The 18916-nt window shown below is 45.7% G+C and overlaps 1 protein-coding gene across 1 annotated transcript in view; it reads left to right on the top strand.

The window, feature by feature from the left end:
• Nucleotides 1-18916, top strand: part of DNAH14 (dynein axonemal heavy chain 14) — a 404678-nt gene that overhangs the window by 62916 nt on the left and 322846 nt on the right.

The raw sequence follows: 18916 nt of genomic DNA on the forward strand, positions 1-18916 counted from the left end.
CTCAGAGCCTGGAGCCTGTTTCGGATTCTGTGTCTCCCTCTCTCTCTGACCCTCCCCCATTCATGCTCTGTCTCTCTCTGTCTCAAAAATAAATAAACATTAAAAAAAAATAAAAAATAAAGCAGAAATAAATTATATAGAAATTAGAAAAACAATAAACAGATTGATGAAACCAGGAGCTGGTTCTTTGAAAAACTCAATAAAATTGACAAACCTCTAGCCAGACTTATCAAAAAAAACCTGAAATCACAAATGAGAGAAGGGAAATAACAACCAACACTACAGAAATACAAACAATTATAAAAGAATATTATGAAAAACTAACAAATGGACAACCTAGAAGAAATGGATAAATTCCTAGAAACATAAACTACCAAAACTGAAATAGAAAGAAATACAAAATTTTAACAGATGACCAGCAAAGAAATTTAATCAGTAATCAAAAACCTCCCAAAAAACAAAAGTCCAGGGCCAGATGGTTTCACAGGCCAGTTTTACCAAACATTTAAAGAAGAGTTAATACCTATTTTCAAACTATTCCAAAAAATAGAAAAGGAAGGAAAACTTCCAAATTCATTCTATGAGGCCAGCATTACCCTGATATCAATACTGGATAAAGACAGCACTAAAAAAGAAAATAACAGGCCAATATTCCTGATGAACATAGATGCAAAAATCCTCAACGAAATATTAGCAAAACAAATCGAACAATATGTTAAAAAAAATCATTTACCACGATCAAGTGAAATTTATTCCCAGGATGCAAGGTGGTTCCATTCACAAATGGATCAATGTGATACATCACATCAATAAGTGAAAGGATAAGAACCATATTGTCGTTTCAATAGATGCAGAAAAAGCATCTGACAAAGTACAACATTGATTCCTGATAAAAACCCTCAACAAAATAAGTTTAAAGGGAACACACCGCAATATAATAAAGGCCACATATGAAAAACCCACAGCCAACATCATCCTTAATGGGGAAAAACAGAGAGCTTTCCTTCTACGGTCAGGAGCAAGACACCAATTTGATTCACCATAGTACTGGAAGTCCTAGCCACAGCAATCGGACAACAGAAAGAAATAAAAGCATCTAAATCTGTAAGGAAGAATTAAACTCGCACTATTTGCAGATGACATGATAGTATATACAGAAAACCCTAAAGTCTCCACCAAAAAAACAAGTAGAGATGACAAGTGAATTCAGTAAAGTCACAGGATACCGAATCAGTGTTCAGAAATCTGTTGCATTTCTATACACCAATAATGTAGCAGCAGAAAGAAAAATTAAGAAACAGTCCCATTTACAATTTCACCAAAGATAATAAGATACCTAGGAATAAACCTAACCAAAGAGGTAAAAGACCTGTACTCTGAAGACTATAAAACATGGATGAAAGAAATTAAAGAAGACACACAGAAACAGAAAGACTTTCCATGCTCATGAATTGGAAGAACAAATATTGTGAAAATGTCTATACTCCCCAAAGCAATCTACACATTTAATGCAATCCCTATCAAAATACCAACAGCATTTTTTGCACAGCTAGAGCAAACAATCCTAAAATTTGTGTGGAAGAGCAAAAGACCCTGAATAGCCAAAGCAATCCTGAGAAAGAAAAGCAAAGCTGAAAATATCACAATTCCAGATTCAAGTTATATTACAAAGTCACAGTAATCAAGACAGTATGGTACTGGCACAAAAACAGGCACATGGATCAATGGAACAGAATAGAGGACCCAGAAATAAACCCACATTGATTTGGTCCATTAATCTTTGACAAAGGAGGAAAGACTATCCAATGCGGAAGAGACAGTCTCGTCAACAAATGGTGTTGGGAAAACTGGACGGCAACATACAGAAGAATGGAACCGGACCACTTTCTTAACACCACGCACAAAAATAAACTCAAAATGCATTAAAGACATAAATGTGAGTCCTGAAACCATAAAAATTCTAGAAGAGAACACAGGCAATAATGTCTCTGACATGGACTGTAGCGACATTTTTCTAGATGTCTCCTGAGGCGAGGGAAACAAAGGCAAAAGTAAACTACCGGGACTTCATCAAAATAAAAATTTTCTGCCCAGTGAAGGAAATATTCAACAAAACTAAAAGGCAACCTACAGAAGGGGAGAAGATATTTGCCAATGACATATCTGATGAAGGACTAGTATGCAAAATCTATAAAGAACTGATACAACTCAATACCCAAAGGACAAATAATCCAATTAAAAATGGGCAGAAGACATGAGTAGACACTTTTCCAAAGACGACGTCCAGATGACCAACAGACACATGAAAAGATGCTCAATATCACTCATTATCAGGGAAATACAAAGCAAAACCACAATGAGATGCCACCTCACACCTGTCGGAATGGCTAAAACCAACACAAGAAACAACAGGAGTTGGCCAGATGCTTCATCAAACTTTATCAATGAGCTCTCTCTCCTCCCCCTAATTTACTCAGTGCACTAGCTTTATTCTTGCTGAGTGTGGACGCGGATGTCAGCCTGGAGTTCGTGGGCGGTCTCCACGTGGCTTGTGCTTCCCCGGGTCCTGCCAGCCGCGCTTCAGACCGGGTCTGAGAATCCTTGTCCAGGTGTGACGGGGACACCGCTTCCAGCCTGTCGTGCAGGCACAGAGCCGGAAACGGCCAACCTTTCCGGCCCCTCGCGGGCTTGCCCGGGGGCTGAGCCAGGCCTGTGTGAGCCATGGTGGCAGAAGATGCCTCTTTGGCAGCAGGGTTATTATGAGCGGATTATTTTGGGAAACAGCAAACACAGGAAGGAGAAGCTTTGGAAATAGAATGGACGTTAGCCTTTTCTAAGGGACTGGACAATGACAAAGGGGATCTATCCCCCCTCCTGTGGCAGGGAGAGAAGGATGGCTACGTCTCAGGACACGCTCACCAACAGAGAAGACACGACTCAGATCTGCATGATGAACCTCAGTCCCGTTTACTTTTCCTGGTCACATGCCCAGAACTGGCCTCAGCCACAGCTTTGCTCTCTTCGATTTAGCTGAAGCTGTACTGAAGCCTGAGTTCCAGGCCACCTCTTTGAGATGTACTTGCTTCTCCCCAGGCGTGTCCCATGTACACATGAGGTCTGTGTATTAATAAACTACTGTTTGGAGCGCCTGGGTGGCTCAGCTGGTTGAGTGTCCGACTTCGGCTCAGATCACGATTCTGTGGTTCACAAGTTCCGGCCCCACGTCGGGCTCTGTGCTGACAGCTCGGAGCCTGGAGCCTGCTTCCGATTCTGTGTCTCCCTCTCTCTCTGCCCCTCCCCCACTTGCAATCTGTCTCATAAGTAAACATTAAAAAAATTAAAAAGAAAAAAATTTTCTTTCTTTCTTGTTAATCTGTCTTTCGTGGCAGGACCTACAGCAGAGAATTTAGAAGGGCGAAAGGAAAATGGTGTTCCGTCTCCCACACCAGGATCTCCATCTGTGTCCACCTTGCCCTTTCTCTCACTGGGCTGCCGGCGCTCAGACTGCCCACTTTCCAGTGTATTCGCGCATCCCGTTTACAAATTTTCTGGCTTCTGGTTCATTTCCTAGCATTCTCTCGTTGCTGATCCACAACATTGTCCCATATTCCGTGACAACGGCCATGAGTCCTTTCCGCTGCCCTGTGTAAAAACAAGTTCCTCCCACCTGTATAATATTCTGTTCCGTGTGGCATTTGTGCTCTTTCTGTCTCCGTAGTGAAGACCTTGAAAACAGGCAGCTGGTCTCACTCACCGTCGTTTGGTTCAAGGCCCCCAGGAACTGTAGAGAATTCTCAGCACATGGTGACTCCCCAAACTCCCCGTGCTAAGAGACATGAGCAAACGCGAACACGGTTTCTGTCAGGCTGAGGCCAGCGTCCCTGGGACAACCCAGCCCTGCTTTGACCCGTCTGGAAAAGCTCAGAGCTGTGGAAAGAATTTACGGTTTGTTCTAGCCAACACCTGCCAATCGGCCTCTGACCTCTGTCTCTCAGAGCATTCGCTATAAAGGGCATACAGTCGTGAACGTCTCTGTCCCTCCGAGGTGTATATGAATCTCCTGTAACTCCGGGTGTCTCTCTCCGGGACATGACAGCCATCAGGAAAGACAGGGCCTCTGCCTCCCGATCCGGTGGGTTGATGGTCTTGACTCTGACACTTGCCAGCTAGCGGACATAGCTGCCTAATGACGTTTACACTGGCCTGTGCTTTGTCCTTTTTCACTTCTGTGATGACTTGTGTCCCCCCACCCAACTTCTCCCTGTAAAGTCCCCAGCCACGTCTGCACAAATCGGAACGGAGCTCCGCTCTTCCCTTGCCATCAGCAGGTGGCGAATGCCGTTTCCATCACCTTGACTGACGCCCGGCCTTGCTGCTGTCCGCACCCTAGCACGGGCCGTGTGCGACAATGTTTGGCAACGCCCGGAAAAGCCTGCAAGGCCAGTTCGACTATGGGAGTGTGGGGGGCTATGCAGCGCGATGAACACATGCATTCGTTCACTTCTGCATTTGTGAATCGCGCCCCGGGCGCTGCGGCATGCCAGGTGACCCACAGAGGCCGCACAAAGGGAGGACCTCGGGCTCCCAGAAACCAGCCCCCGCCACCATAGCACTTTGTGCAGACCCCGCGGCGTGTGGAGGGCGGGTGGAAATTGGGCAGGCTGACAGATTTAATCACAAGGGTGTTGTGGCATTAGAAAACGTAGTGTATTCTTTGCATTTCGACGGAGGGTTGTAAAAGCTCAGCGCTCACGATTTTGTGAAGTAGATATAGCAAGTGAGAAGAGATCGTTTGCACCTGCCTTCCGGATTTGCGGTTTCGCAAGGTTTTTTCGGTTGGTTTAGCGTCTGCTGCTTGATGTCGTGTTGGAAATAGACCTCCGAGAACCCTACCTGAACGGTGCAGAATGAGTTCCAGGTGTTTTTCCTTGTTTCTTCACCCAGATATCAAGTCACGGGCTTCTCAGCCTTGTGATCATATGCCAGTACTCCGCGAGGTGCTCAACCCCTGCGTTCGATTCCCCAATTATATTGTCTCTCCCCCCTTCCTCACCTAAAGGTTACATTTACATAAAAGATATTCAAGGATGACACTTTACCATCGAAGAGGCTTGTGTCCTTACGTTACAGGCTGTGGCGGTGACAGGCCGGTCTGAGAGACTTCTCGGCGATCCGGGCGCAGGCTTCGACGTCGTCACTAAATCGTCCTCATTAGGGAGCTGTAACATTCTAGTGTCTCAATTACCGCCTGTTACAAGCCTCCGTCCCATGCGTTGTCTTACCAGCCTGACTTTCGTCATGCTGTCCCATTAAAGGTAAGAAATGGAGAGATTATGCTCAGCTCTTGTGCAGTTCCCAGACTGAACCACGCATCAGAATCAGCTGGGGTTTATACACACACACACACACACACACACACACACACACACACCCTCACTCGCAGAGAGACAAATTCTGTAAATCAAAGGTTGGAGCGCAGGAATTTGTATTTTTTTTTTAAGTTTGTTTATTTTGAGACAGAGAGAGTGGGGAGGGGAGAGAACGAGTGGGGGAGGGGCAGAGAGAGACGGAAAGAGAGCATCCCCAGCAGGGTCTGCGCCGTCAGCACAGGGCCCGACTCGGGCCTTGAACCCGTGAACTGTGAGATCGTGACCTGAGCTGAAATCCAGAGTCAGACGCTTAAGCGACTGCGCCCCCCAGGTGCCCTGGGATCTGTATTTTTAAAGCCTGCCGGGTGCCATGGACACATACCAGGACTGGAAAACAAGTACCTACAGAACAGAAATGTGTTATGCAGCCACGCCAAAGGAGGGGTGTAGTAACCACAGGCAAATAACGGCCCGGAATCCAAGCGCTTCCCAAAAGACAGAGTAGCGTTCTTTGCCGAACCCTGTCCTCTCCCCCGCCGCCCCCCACCCCCCGTCACAGGGCATGTCGGAGTATAAATACCTCTCTACGCACCCCAGCATCACCAACGACGCCCCAGGAGGTGTGAGCTCACGTGAAAAGCAGACACCACGTCCACGGTGGGAGGGCCAGCCAACGTTTTAGCAAGACTTTGTTTACCTTACATGTTTCTTAGTTTGCTTGTCCCTGAAATAAACTCTAAGACAAGGGCTTAGACGCCAGTGAGGGAGCGGGAAACGTGAGCCAGGGAAGGGAGAAAAGCCAATAAGGACGTGCCATCGTGCGGGCTCCCCCTGTAGTGACCAGGGCTCGGTCCTGCAGTGTGGATGTCCTGCAGCTCAGGATGTTCCAGCAGGGGCCCAGGAAGCAGGAGGACTTCCCCACCGGCAACCATCCCAGGCTGACTGAGGGTTGCCACTGGGGCGTTAAGTCCCGGACGTTGGGGGTGGCCTTTCCCGAACAGGCACGCTTGTGGGGTGCCTGGGGAAGCCTCCGCAGAGAAGCACAGGTGTGGGTCCCAGAGTCTAGAAGTGGCCCGTGTGCACAGATGCTGTCCGCTGTCACTGCAGGTGAGGACTGCAGGAGAGGACCAGGCCACAGACGTTTCCCTTCCCATGGCCACGAGAGGTTTCATTTCCTGCGAGGCAGCAGCTACTGGAAGGCATTTCTAGCGCTGAACTACCTGCTCTCGGATCCTGCCTTCCTCTGTGCTGCGTGGCAGGGAACATCTTTTCCAGACTCGCTGGCTTCCTGGATAGGTGGACTTTGCCAAAGACGGAAGGTGGGGGCAGGGGATAATTCCAGAGCATTCCATCCCACCCCCCGCTTTGAGGTTGTTCCTTCAATCGCTGCGCTCCTCTGTGACTCGACCTCCCATCGGACAGCCCGTCCCCAGTCCTGGAGATCAGAATTCCAAAATGAGTCTCACCGGAACAAAACCAAGGGGTGGGTCCCTTTCCTGCTTTTAAGCACTCTCTGGTCCACCCAGATAATCCAGGATAATCTCCACATTTTGAGGTCAGCTGATTAGCAACCCTAATCCCATTTGCTACCTTAACTCCCTGTTACCATGTAATGTAACATATTCCTAGATTCTGGGAATTAAGATGTGGACATTGTGGGGAGGCCACTGTTCGGCCAGCTACACCATATTTCTAAACTATCAGCAACTCTGTTTCTTCTTTTAAAAAAAAATTTTTTTTAATGTTTATTCATTTTTGAGAGAGAGAGAGACAGAGTGTGAGTTGGGGGAGGGGCAGAAAGGGAGGGAGAAAAGAATCTGAAGCAGGATGCGAGCTTTGAGCTGTCAGCACGGAGCCCGACGCGGGGCTTGAACCCATGAACCGTGAGATCATGGCCTGAGCCGAAGACGGACACTTAACTGACTGAACCACCCAGGTGCGCCAGCAACTCTATTTCTTCTGCAAAACAATGCCTTTAGGTCCTGGAGGCGTGCATGGTTACATCTAAGGAAAAAGGAGAGGCATGGCGATATGTAGCAAGTACGGGAAGAATGTCCATCTAGTAGGGTCATGGTGAGTCATATATTTTGCTTTCTCCTAAAAGGAAGCTGGGTTCTTCTGTCTCTTTGTCCAATATTTAGTCCACATAAACACTTACTAGGTACAAAACACCCTCCCACAAAGGAGATAAAGGTAAATCTGGCATGGCTTTTACACTCAGGTAACTTGCAATCTACCAGGAACTTACACGTGTCCACAAATAATACAGGAAACAATGAAGGGAGTGAGCAGAGCTGAGTGAAGTTCTGCACACAGTCACAGAATCGCTACATCAGCCTCGAACTTCCAAGTTCAAGCCCTAGTGGTTATCTTCCAACCTTGGGAATGTCTTAAACGTCACCCTGGGGTAGACAAGGGAGGCTCAGGCTGCAGGGAGATATGGTCACAGGACACTGAACATGTTACTCTGTCTGAATCACAACTTACATGTAGGATTTATTCTTGAATCCTTTGGGACAAACTGGACGTGCCCTTCTGTTCTTTCTACATCTCATGAGGTCATCGAGCAGACATTTACTGCCGTGAACCAGGGGCTTGAACATCTCCACGGCCTTTCATTTTTTCTCCCGCTTCCAGTGACGGTCCCTGTTCCGAGCTGCTTCAGTGTTTAATCCCTTTAAGTATCCTGCATTTCAAAGGTGTCTTAACCTTAAAAACTTGCGTCTCTAGAGTGATTATTTTATACAATCACAATTGATCTGTATCGAAAAAGTTACAGGAGATCCTTGCCATGGTGGAGGTCATGTTCAGATAGAGATGACCGTGGGTGGGGCAGGACTGGGGGGCTGGGCCCAAGGATTAGACTAGACTGAAGGGAAACAATCGGGGATCAGATAGGACATTTTGTCATAAGTCACGAGAACCAATTCAAGTTTTCAGGGGAAAGCTCGGGGAGGCAACTGGAAACTAAGGGCCGTGGAGACGCAAGAAAGCTTTGTTGCTCATCTCTGCCTCTCTCTTTGGGGCTCTTCTCTTGTCCTTTACCTACACACTCGCTTCCCAATCAAGTCAGCCAACGTGGCACCATGTGGCCCCACACAGCGATTGCCTGTCTCTCAGTCCCAGTCTACACCGGTAGGAGGAGAATCTGACTCACCAGTTTTGGTCAAGGGTTGACCCCATGTCTAGCCAACTATGGGTAGGAGGGCAAGACCATGTAGTGTGAATGAGGCCATTCTCAGAGAAAGAATAATCTCCAAGAGCTTCAAAATGACGACACAATGGCGGACCATGTCCAATTTCAAGTCCAGGAGAGGCAAAAGGCATCTGTCTGGAATTAGCCAAACTCAAGCTTAGGGGCACAGTTCTCTAGACTGTCACGTCCGTCCAAGACTTCTGACAGCAACTGCAAGTTTACAGGTTTCCCAGAACTACCCTCAGGTTCCAGATCTCACAGAACTCACTGAGAATCGTTATACTCACGGACACATTTACTACAGGGAAAGGGCACATGTTAGAATCAGCCACAGGAATAGACAGAGGACAGTCCAGGAAGCTAAAGATGTGGGTTCCATTGTATCAGGTAACTCAGGTAACTTGCGCCTCCCTGGGCCCTGATGTGTGGCTATACTCAGTTGTCAGTCCTAGAAGCTCAGCCCAGCTTTGACGTCCAGAGATCACACTGAGGCTTCGTTACCTAGGCATGATTGATTGATCAATTGCCCACGTGTTTGAACTCGGTTTCCAGCTCCCCTCCCTGGAGGTCAGGCTGGAGGCCCCGGTGCTTAATCACATGGGTGGTCTTCCTGACCTGGCTTGCCCCCACCCTAGAGTACTAGGTGTGTCCCTTGAATAGTCATCTTAGTAGGATAACTCTCAGGTGTGGTCCAAGGGGCCCACCATGAATGAGAAAGACACCCCAATCGGGAAATTCCAAGGAGCTTACCACGTGGAAGCAAAGATAGTAGCTATTCTGTTTAAATGGCCTTAATAAGCAAAACACGATAAAGTGCGCTCTAATTTTAAAGAAAGCTTCACGTTTTCTGCTCTGTGGTGACCACGACAAGCAGGGTCAGAGGCCTCGTGGTGGACTCCGTCCCTAGCGGATACACCGGCCCACAGTGGAGTTTACCGCGGCCACTAGTCCTAGGTGGCCGGAGAGGATGACGGTTCCTGCAGCGCCGAAGGGCATTCGGGGCCACGCTCGGTTCCAGTGAGCAGGACGGGTTCCACGTCCCGTGGATTCGGTGAAGTCGGGCTTCCAGATTCCACCCCCTTCCTTTTCTGTGTCCCTGCCCGGTGTCCGGGGCCCTCACAGCCGCCTTCTGCAGCAGGGACCCAAACCCCAGGATCACAGCTTCTTCTTTCCCGCAGCCGGCTCCATTCACACACCCCTGCCCACAGTCCAAATCACTCAGCTGCCCGAGAGGCTCGGAGTCAGGTAAACTCATGCAGACTTTCAAGTTTAGTCATGTATGTCCTTCACGAATCCTCTTCTGTTTACAGGGAAGGAGACTGGAAGTAAGAATTCAGAGTGAAATACAGTCAGGGACTAGGTTGTGAAAGTTGCCGAAAGCAAATCTGTTATTTTAAGCAATTTGATGCGAACTTGGTCAGAAACACGGGTTCAAAGAACGGGAAATCAGGCAGCACAAATGAGTCAGGTGGAGAGCAAATTATCTCTAATTGTTGGAAACAGACTATTGCAAGGCTTTCCACAAACTCAGGTGCACAGACTCCTGCCTACTTCTTCCTAGAGGATCTAGGAAGGATCGTCTGCCTACTGATGATTTTAGCTGAGAGCACAGGTAGAGAACAGAAGCCGTCTACACCAGCAATTCTCTGAGGCAAGTTCAAGGTGACGAGTCCCGGACAAGGGACTTTCAAGCTCCACCCTGTTCTTCTGAATTGGAATACAAGACCTATTTGTGAACGCTCCCAATGGGACCAAACTGTGCAAGTGAATTGTGTGGAAGCAGAGAGAAAAACGAGCTCATCTAGATGGATCTGAGCCTCACGCAAGCCTTCACCACGAAACCCAGTGTGAAAACAATGCAGAAGTTGCGATGCCGGAGAACCAGCTCAGCCTCATTGGGTACGACGAAATGCAAACTCGGGGTGGCTCCCAGGGCTGAGGTCACCAGGCTTTCTCCAGACTCAGTCTCCATGTCTGTAAGATTCATGCTTGAGCGTGTCGATGTGGGAACTGCCCATCAACTCAACTCAGAACAGAAAACGGAATCTGTCTGGTGACCCGAGAGACAGAATACCTCCACAGAGGTGATACTAATTCACGCTCGGGGGACATTCTGGACTTGGGTGAATTCCCTGGGAGTGGCCTCCGTTACCGACATCAGCAGCATGTTACCAGACAAGAGTCTGAGAAAAGTCTTTGGATAACATTGGTTAGGAAATATTTTTTTAAGTTTATTTACTTTTGAGAGAGAAAGAGAGAGAGAGCATAAGCAGGGAGGGGCAGAGAGAGAGACACACACACAATCCGAAGCAGGCTCCAGGCTCTGAGCTGTCAGCACAGAGCCCGATGCGGGGCTCCAACCCACGAACCGGGAGATCATGACCCAGGCGCCCAGATGACATTGGTTATTTCCATAGCAGGCCTAGGGAAGTCCTCAGGTTTGTCTCTAGATGGGTACTGATTTTTACAACTTGATTTACAATTGGGAATTTAAGGTTCTTGATTTAAGTTGACAGATTTGTGAGTCTAAATTATTGCAAATTTCTGACTATGCCAGTGATCTTATGTGCTTAGACAGCACTGCTTTGGACGGTTATGTTAATTGCTATAATTTTCTTCTGCCATTTTGAATCAATTTCTTTTGTGTGTGTGTGAAAACAAACTGTTACAAATCGCCATTCTGCACCACAGCTTAGCAATCAATTACAGTATATTGAACTAAAGTGTTTCTGTTGTAACATAGAATGGAAGAAATTATCAAAATTTACTATCCATACTGAAAAGCTTGGTGTTCATTGTCTTTTGTAAACATTAAGATTAAAACAATTAGCAGGAAGAAATGAATTTTGTTTCTGACAACAAACACAATCAATTCTATTCATCTTTTCTGGTCTTTATGGAACCCATTGTTCCTTCTGTGACAGTTGGACATATTTAGATGTTATTCTCCCAGGCTTCGTTGTGAATTAAACACACTCAGTAAGTACTTACAGGGCGCTTACAGTTGTAGGGTGCTGCTGGGGATACAAGGGGACAGACCTGATTTCTGTCCTTGAATATTTAGGCTCACATTGAGATATAAAGGTCCCCGTTCAGGGGTCATTTTCTAGGTATTTTTATATTTTTTAAGGTAGAGAAAGTACTTTTGGTAAATGTAAGCTATATTCTAAGGTAGATATAGCACTGCGACTGGGGGCTGAGGTGTGAGAACGTTCCAGATGACAAGTGAAAGGACCCTCAGTGCGTTTCCAGACAGAGTCAGGTGCCCGCCTGTAAAGAAAGTGCCAGAAGGGTTTGGAGGAGGTTGTATAACAACAATTGCAGAAATCTCCCCGGGGAGTGATTTATGAATCTCCATTTCTTCTTGGAACCTCTGCTGGGTATGTTTGACCCCCTCGTTCTAGTTATTTCTTGGAGCAGATCTAAATTTTGTAGGTTTGCCTTTGTAATGGAACCAACGTGAGTTCACTCCTTGGTGAGTCGGAAACCCCACGAGGTGTATTGTCGCACGAACTTTATTTGCGGCAAATGGTTTCCAAAGTGGTGACTCCCGAGGGAGGATGAATGTGTTCCTCTCACTTAGGACGAGTATTTAGGAAGGAAAGCCTTGGGACTGCATGTAGAGGCAGGCACGAGGTCACACGTGTGCCTTTAGGGAAACATGCCTGCACATACGATGTACGTTATGTAAATGAGGCCTTTGCTCCTCCTTGGGCAGAGCTTTTCTATTACAATGAGGTAAAGTTAGCCGTCAGTCATTCTAGAGGTCATTCCATGGTCCCTCTGTGCAGGTGCTTGTCGGGTTTCACGCAAACGGGCCTGGGTGATCGGGGTCGGCTAGAGGACCCGTCAGGACCATTGCTGTTGCTGCACAGGTGGTTTGCTTTCCATGTGCCTGAGTGAAGCTGGAGAGAAGAGTCCAGGGAAAAATGTGGGATGGAGGTCAGTGAGGAGAAGCAGGTGGGTGGCCAATGTCAGGTCTTGGGGTCCAGCTGGTGACACCTTGACTTCTCTGGCCTGCATTTTTCTTTCTTTCTTTTTAATGTTTATTTTTGAGAGAGAGAGAGGGAGAGAGAGAGAGAGAGAGAGACAGAGCTCAAGCAGGGAAGGGCCAGAGAGAGAGAGAGGGAGACACAGAATCCGAAGCAGGCTCCAGGCTCTGAGCTGTCAGCACAGAGCCTGATGCGGGGCCCGAACCCCGAACTGTGAGATCATGACCTGAGCTGAAGTTGGATGCTTAACCAACTGAGCCACCCAGGCGCCCCACACTTTCAAGGATCTTTAACAATAAAGGCTTAATTGTTGTGTGAGTTACCTAATCTCCCCTAACTTCTTCATCTGAAAATAAGGTTGAAAGTAGAACTCACTTCATAGGGTTGGGATGGGAGGTGAACAAGTCAATATACTTAAAGGACCCGCGGTTTGATCCCGTCTGGAGACAGAAACCACACAGTAGGCTCGACTCGGGAAGTTTCATGTGAGAATGTATTAATCATGATGAAAGACTAAGTATACGGTAGAGGGAAACTCCGTGTGGTCCCACAGGCTGAGGGAGGCGGGCAGGACAGACCTGGAAAGAGCTCAGACCTCCGTTGGAGAAGATGTGGGTCAGCCCACGAGTAGCAAAAAGTGACCTTGTTTGGCCAGGCTGGAGCTTCTGGGAGAGGAACAGACCGCCCTCTGGAAAGCAAGCTGGTGATGAGCAGGCATGGTTGGGGCTTGCAGTGGGCGTCCGCAGGGATGGGAGCCCTTCAGGGCCCACGGCTTCCATGTTGAAAGGGCTTTGGAAAGGGTATCGCCAGGGTCACAGAGGCACCAGTTCAGGCCCGTGGCTGGCGTGGGCTCTGCTGAACGAACTCACGCCTCTACCACCGACCCCCGCTTCTGCCGGAAAGGGCAGGAGGGCCCCCTCCTCTGGCAGTGTGTTTCCAGAACTCTCTACTGAGAAAGCTGGACGCTGTGTTCACTCGAAGGGGGAAATATTCAAAGGAATTCCACTGTAGATCAGAAGGGTACACTGATCTACACTGAAGGGTGGTCGGAACTGAGGGAGGTTATGGGGGTCACTGGTATGGAATTCAAAACGGTGCCTGGTTCTGGCTCCATACTGTTACTCTTGTGTTCCTTTCTCTGTTTAATAACCTTGAGTGAGGGAGACACCCGTGTAGCCTGGTGGGGACCAACAGTTGTACGGGATGTCGTCAGCTCTTCTCAGTTTTAATTTGAGAGCCAGCAGATTCTTTCTCTCGTATGAAGGGTTAAGGTTGATACAAAAAAACAGCCCTTAGCCCGAGTGTCTTTAGAGGTGTTTCTCCAGTGGGGTCTTCCCCTCCCTGCCGGCTGATTGCCCTGATTATTGGGCACTGATGCAATATGGAGGGGTCTTCGTACAAAATCAAAGACCTCACTTCTTTTTTTTTTCACCTTTGTTTATTTTTGAGAGAGAGAGACAACGTGAGCAGGGGAGGGGCAGAGAGAGGGAGAGACAGAATCCGAAGCAGGCTCCAGGCTCTGAGCCATCAGCACAGAGCCCGATGCAGGGCTCGAAATCACAAACCAGGAGATCATGACCTGAGTTGAAGTCGGACGCTCAACCGACTGAACCACCCAGGCGCCCCTTATTTATTTATTTTGAGGGGCCAGGGGCGGAGAGAGGGAAAGAGAGATGATTCCAAGCAAGCTCCACACTGTCATCACGGAGCCCTGTGTGGGGCTTGAACGCACAAATGGTGAGATCATGATCTGAGCCAAACCCAAACTGAGCCATCACGCACCCTCACCATTACTATTCTTGAACACATCTACTCTCTTATGTTTTGGTAAAATCAGCTTTTTAGATGCAAATGTATTCTATATACACCCCTGTGAAATTGGGTCATGGTGGATTTGGTCTACTGCTCCAGTTAATTGGGGTTCTCCTGGGTCATGGCTCAGTCACCTTACGTACCCCATTCCTGTTTTACGTTGTACACACCTAAAATAGCATGCCATACACGCCCACGTCTCAGTCTCTGAAAACAACTCGTAATGAGATTTGGGCCAAGGGCAGGCTAGAAACATGATGTTAGAAATCTTTCCCAGGGCACAGATGGCTCAGTTGGCTACACATCTGACTTCAGCTCAGGTCATGATCTCATTGTTCAAGAGTTCGAGCCCCGCGTCAGGCTGTGTGCTGACAGCTCACAGCCTGGAACCTGCTTGGGATTCTGTGTCTCCCTCTCTCTCTGCTCCTCCCCTGCTCATGCTCTGTCTCTGTCTCTGTCTCTCTCTCTCTCTCTCCAAAATATACATTAAAAGTAATAGAAAACATAACTAAAATGGGCACGCATACAAATAGAACCTGGTGGCGGAATTGCTGTGGATTTAACCAAAAAGGTGGGTTTTGAGGTGTGTGTTCAGATTGTGGGGGAGTGCGAATTCACAGAGAAGGGTAGGAAGAGCTTTTCAAAAATAGATGAATTTCAGTCCCTAAAATTAGAGCTAAAAAGTGGAAGAAAGATATGACTCACGTGGGAGCTGATGTTTTTGCAAAGAAAACAATGCTAATTTATTTATCAATCTTACTTCATTTGTGTGATGTTTGTGTGATATTTGTTGAGAATCTGCTGTGTGTTCACCACCGCGAGAATGGTGTTGAACGAAGCAGAGAACAGGCCCTCACGGAGCAAAGTCTAGTCGGGGTGACACACGTTAAACCAGTAATTATACCGATAAACATATAATTATAAAAGGTGATGTGATTGCCAAGGGACACAATTTAGATTGGGGCACCAGGGTAGGCTTCTTTAAGGAAGTGATGTTTCAGTTGCTGCCTGGAGGGTGAGATGAAGTTGAAGAGGTGAGGGCTTCGGGGCAGACAGCGGAGGCAGAGGCATCAAGGTCACGGTGAGTGGCCCGTGGTCCAGAGCGGAGGAGTAGAATGACAGACGGGCTGGGCTCTGGCCATCCTGGGATAGAGACCTTTACAAACAATTATTAGACAGAATTGTTTTGGAAATCACCTTTTGTGAGATGAATGAGGTACTTTTTTCCCCAAGTACTTCACATCTCCATGGGAAACATGATTTATTTCAGCTATTGATGGGATTAAACAGGGTTCAGCAATTCTGGTCCTATTTTTCATTTTTATAGCTGAAAGAGGCAGCACCCACGTTCATATAACTACAACAGGTAAGAATGAAGGAGTTTTGTTGTAATTGCTTGAACCCCCGAGTTACATGCGAAAATCCAAAAAAAATTCATCGTAAAAATTATTTTCTATGATCTATCAGTTAACAATTTTATTAGATCTTCCTTCAGTTTTTTTTTTTTTTAGAAAGCAAAAATTTGGAAAAGATTGATTTATAACCCTATATGCCCTAACATTCACAGGGCTGAATGTAAAGGAAGCCCCAAAACATATATTTAACTCTGTAAAAATATACAGTTGATTCTTGATATTTCCAGAAGCTAGGTGGTAAAAAGTTGCTGCAAGCACTGATTTAGCAAATATTGAATCATTGCTTCGAGGGAAATACAGGGTTAGGTTCCTGAGAGCATTTACTCACAGCATTTTTATCAACTGATCAATCCATAGCCTTGTTTTATGTGTGTTTCTGTTTAAAGGTGTTTAATATGTATTATGATTCATTGACATTGAACTCAGAGCCAAGAGCACTGTAACAAAGCCTTGAGCTAACTGTATCTAACACATCTATTTTCTCTCTAGGACACATCATAGCCTTCTTGCACTTAGGAACACTAGATAGCACTACATTTGGGGGCCATTTAATACAGCCAAAATACCAGCAAAAGTCATAAAAACATGTGAAACATGGCACTGGCTAGGTCTGGAAAGATCGCCTGTTCACAGTATGAGGGCTGAAACGAGAGGTCAGGGCATCGCCTCCTTCAGCCTCAGCCAGGAACCTGCCTGTTGGGCCACTCAAAATTGTCACCACTCTGTGCATGTCCACACATAACCACAAAGCCCCACAAGTACTGATTTGGGGGATACACACACATCTGAGTGAGCAGGCAAATGTACAGATCTAGAACCCATGAATGAAGACGGGCTGTTGAAATCAAATTCATACATTGCCAAGTGAAATAGATTCTCTGGATCTCTATCATCATCGATCTATCTCTTTATCTACATATAATGACATGGAAGGCTAGATTTAAATTTAGAAGTATCAGATCCCTTGGGGTTCTACGCAGGAGTAGAGCAGGAAGAGTCTACTCAGCTTGGCCGGACGGAAGAGAAGGGCAGAGGCTTTGTGCGGACTCCCTGCTCCCCCGGGAGCCGCCCAGCAGTGGAGGAAGGTCTCAGGGTGGTACTGATTACCTACCCATTCATTCTCTCAATTTTAGACAAGTATTATCTCCAAAATATTACCAAGATTTTTATCAAAGAATTTAATTATACTGTTGTATCTTTTTACCCTAACAGGTGCCTCACTTAAACCAATGTTTTCAGAAAGGGCTAGGAAAATAGAAGTATTTTAAAACATTTTTAATACACTTTTGATAATACAATTTTAAAGACTCTTATTATTTTCATGTCTTTCAGTAATATCTTTTTGCCAAAACCATGAGACCATCAGTCTGTGGATTTAGTTAACTGAGTTTATGGAAAATGTCTGCTGTTTATGAGCATTGCCAAATCAATTAGGTAAATCGGATGGACTTTCGATCATAAAATTTGACTTCAGTTTTTAATTCAAACAAATTGATTAATAAACATTTCCAAAGCTATTACAGAAAGTACTGTGAAAGAAATTATGGATGCATTTTTAGAAATGGATTAATAAAGCCAATCAAATCAAGGTTAAGTAATGTAGATGTACTCATATTAATAAGCTATATAAATAAGAATAAATCTATATACCATTTCTAATTACTTAAATTATAATACTGCCATGTAATATGTAGTTAAAAGATACATGATTCATGAATGAAGGGTTGTGATTAAAAGCATGCTACTTCTTTGGTGTTGAAAACTGATTATCAGCTTTTGTGGTAAAGCATCGTAGAGATTGCTTTGGAAATAACTCTTTATGTCATATAGGTCATGAGCAAAATATCTCTACGTATTTAAATGAAGGATGTGAGACTAAAAACATGAATTTTTTTGACAGTAGAAAACATTACACATATTATGAAATAAAATGAGAGGAAAATTCAATGTAATTTAACTTCATGGTTTATAAAATTAAATGATACTTCGTGGAATAAATTATATCTATAGGTCATGAGATAATTAGATAAAATGCTTTAACTTAGTGTATCACAGGATGCATTTAAAATAAATCTCATAACATTTTAGTCCTCAGGTTTTGTCCAGTGTGTTTTCGAAGGATCTGGTGGTCTAGAAAGTATTCTAGTTACATTTAGAAGAATTAGTGTCACTAACCTGTTTGAAGGTTTTTTATTGCTAGCTAGTGTATTCTGGGGAATGAGTGTTATGAGCAGCTGAAAAATATTCTTTACATTTTAATACTTGAAATAAAAGCCCTATTTGGTAAGCAATATTTATTAGTGATTCTGTTTTGCATTTATTGGATCCTCCATTAAGAGCAAAGAATTATTTGACGCTGGTCAGGGTATGGAAGAGAGGAGTCCCTTAAAAGAAAATCCTCATGAATCCATTGGCCACATTATGTACAGTAATCTGCCATCAGGACAGCCTAATGGCTGTGATGTCTAACATCCCTCTTTGCTCTTGACAGAAATAAAGACAGAAAAATGGGAAGGCTTACAACGTGCTTACAGATGCCTTAATTAATCATTAAGAGACGTGCCTCATCCTGATTTCTTCGTTTTTCGGTTTTTTGCGCTGGCTTTTTGGTGTCCTTGCAAGTTTTTGTAGTGGGATTTCAGATAGGAGAGCACTTGTCTTTCTCTTGTAAAGTGGACGAAGGGATTTTGAAAGAGGGGTTAGAAAAGGCGAATCTTCAGGCTTTTAGCAAAGGGTATATATGATGGTCTGGATCTATAAACGGATTCCTTTAAAATCATCACTATCCGCACAGCCCTGAAAGTCTGTGATTCCTCCAGAGGCACCGTTCCCTAATTTGAAGACCATTGCTCTGCCTATGGCTGAAACAGTAAGGATGGGAACAGAGTGACAGACCAAACATAGTTTGTGGGTAAAACCTGCAGAGCTTGGTAATAAATTCAACTGGGGTGGGGAATAGGAGAGGAAAATGTCAAAGAAGATTCCACTCCAGAGACAGGGAAGACTGAAGAACATGGTTTCACAATCTGTCTTTTTCACCTTGTTTTGTTTTAGACGTTGTGTTGACGGATATTTTATTGAGTTGACTCTCAACGTTTTGGCTAATTTTATCAAATATAAATGATTATTGGC

Source organism: Panthera tigris, chromosome F3 (genome assembly GCF_018350195.1).
Source record: "Panthera tigris isolate Pti1 chromosome F3, P.tigris_Pti1_mat1.1, whole genome shotgun sequence".
NCBI classification, from domain to species: Eukaryota; Metazoa; Chordata; class Mammalia; order Carnivora; family Felidae; genus Panthera; species Panthera tigris.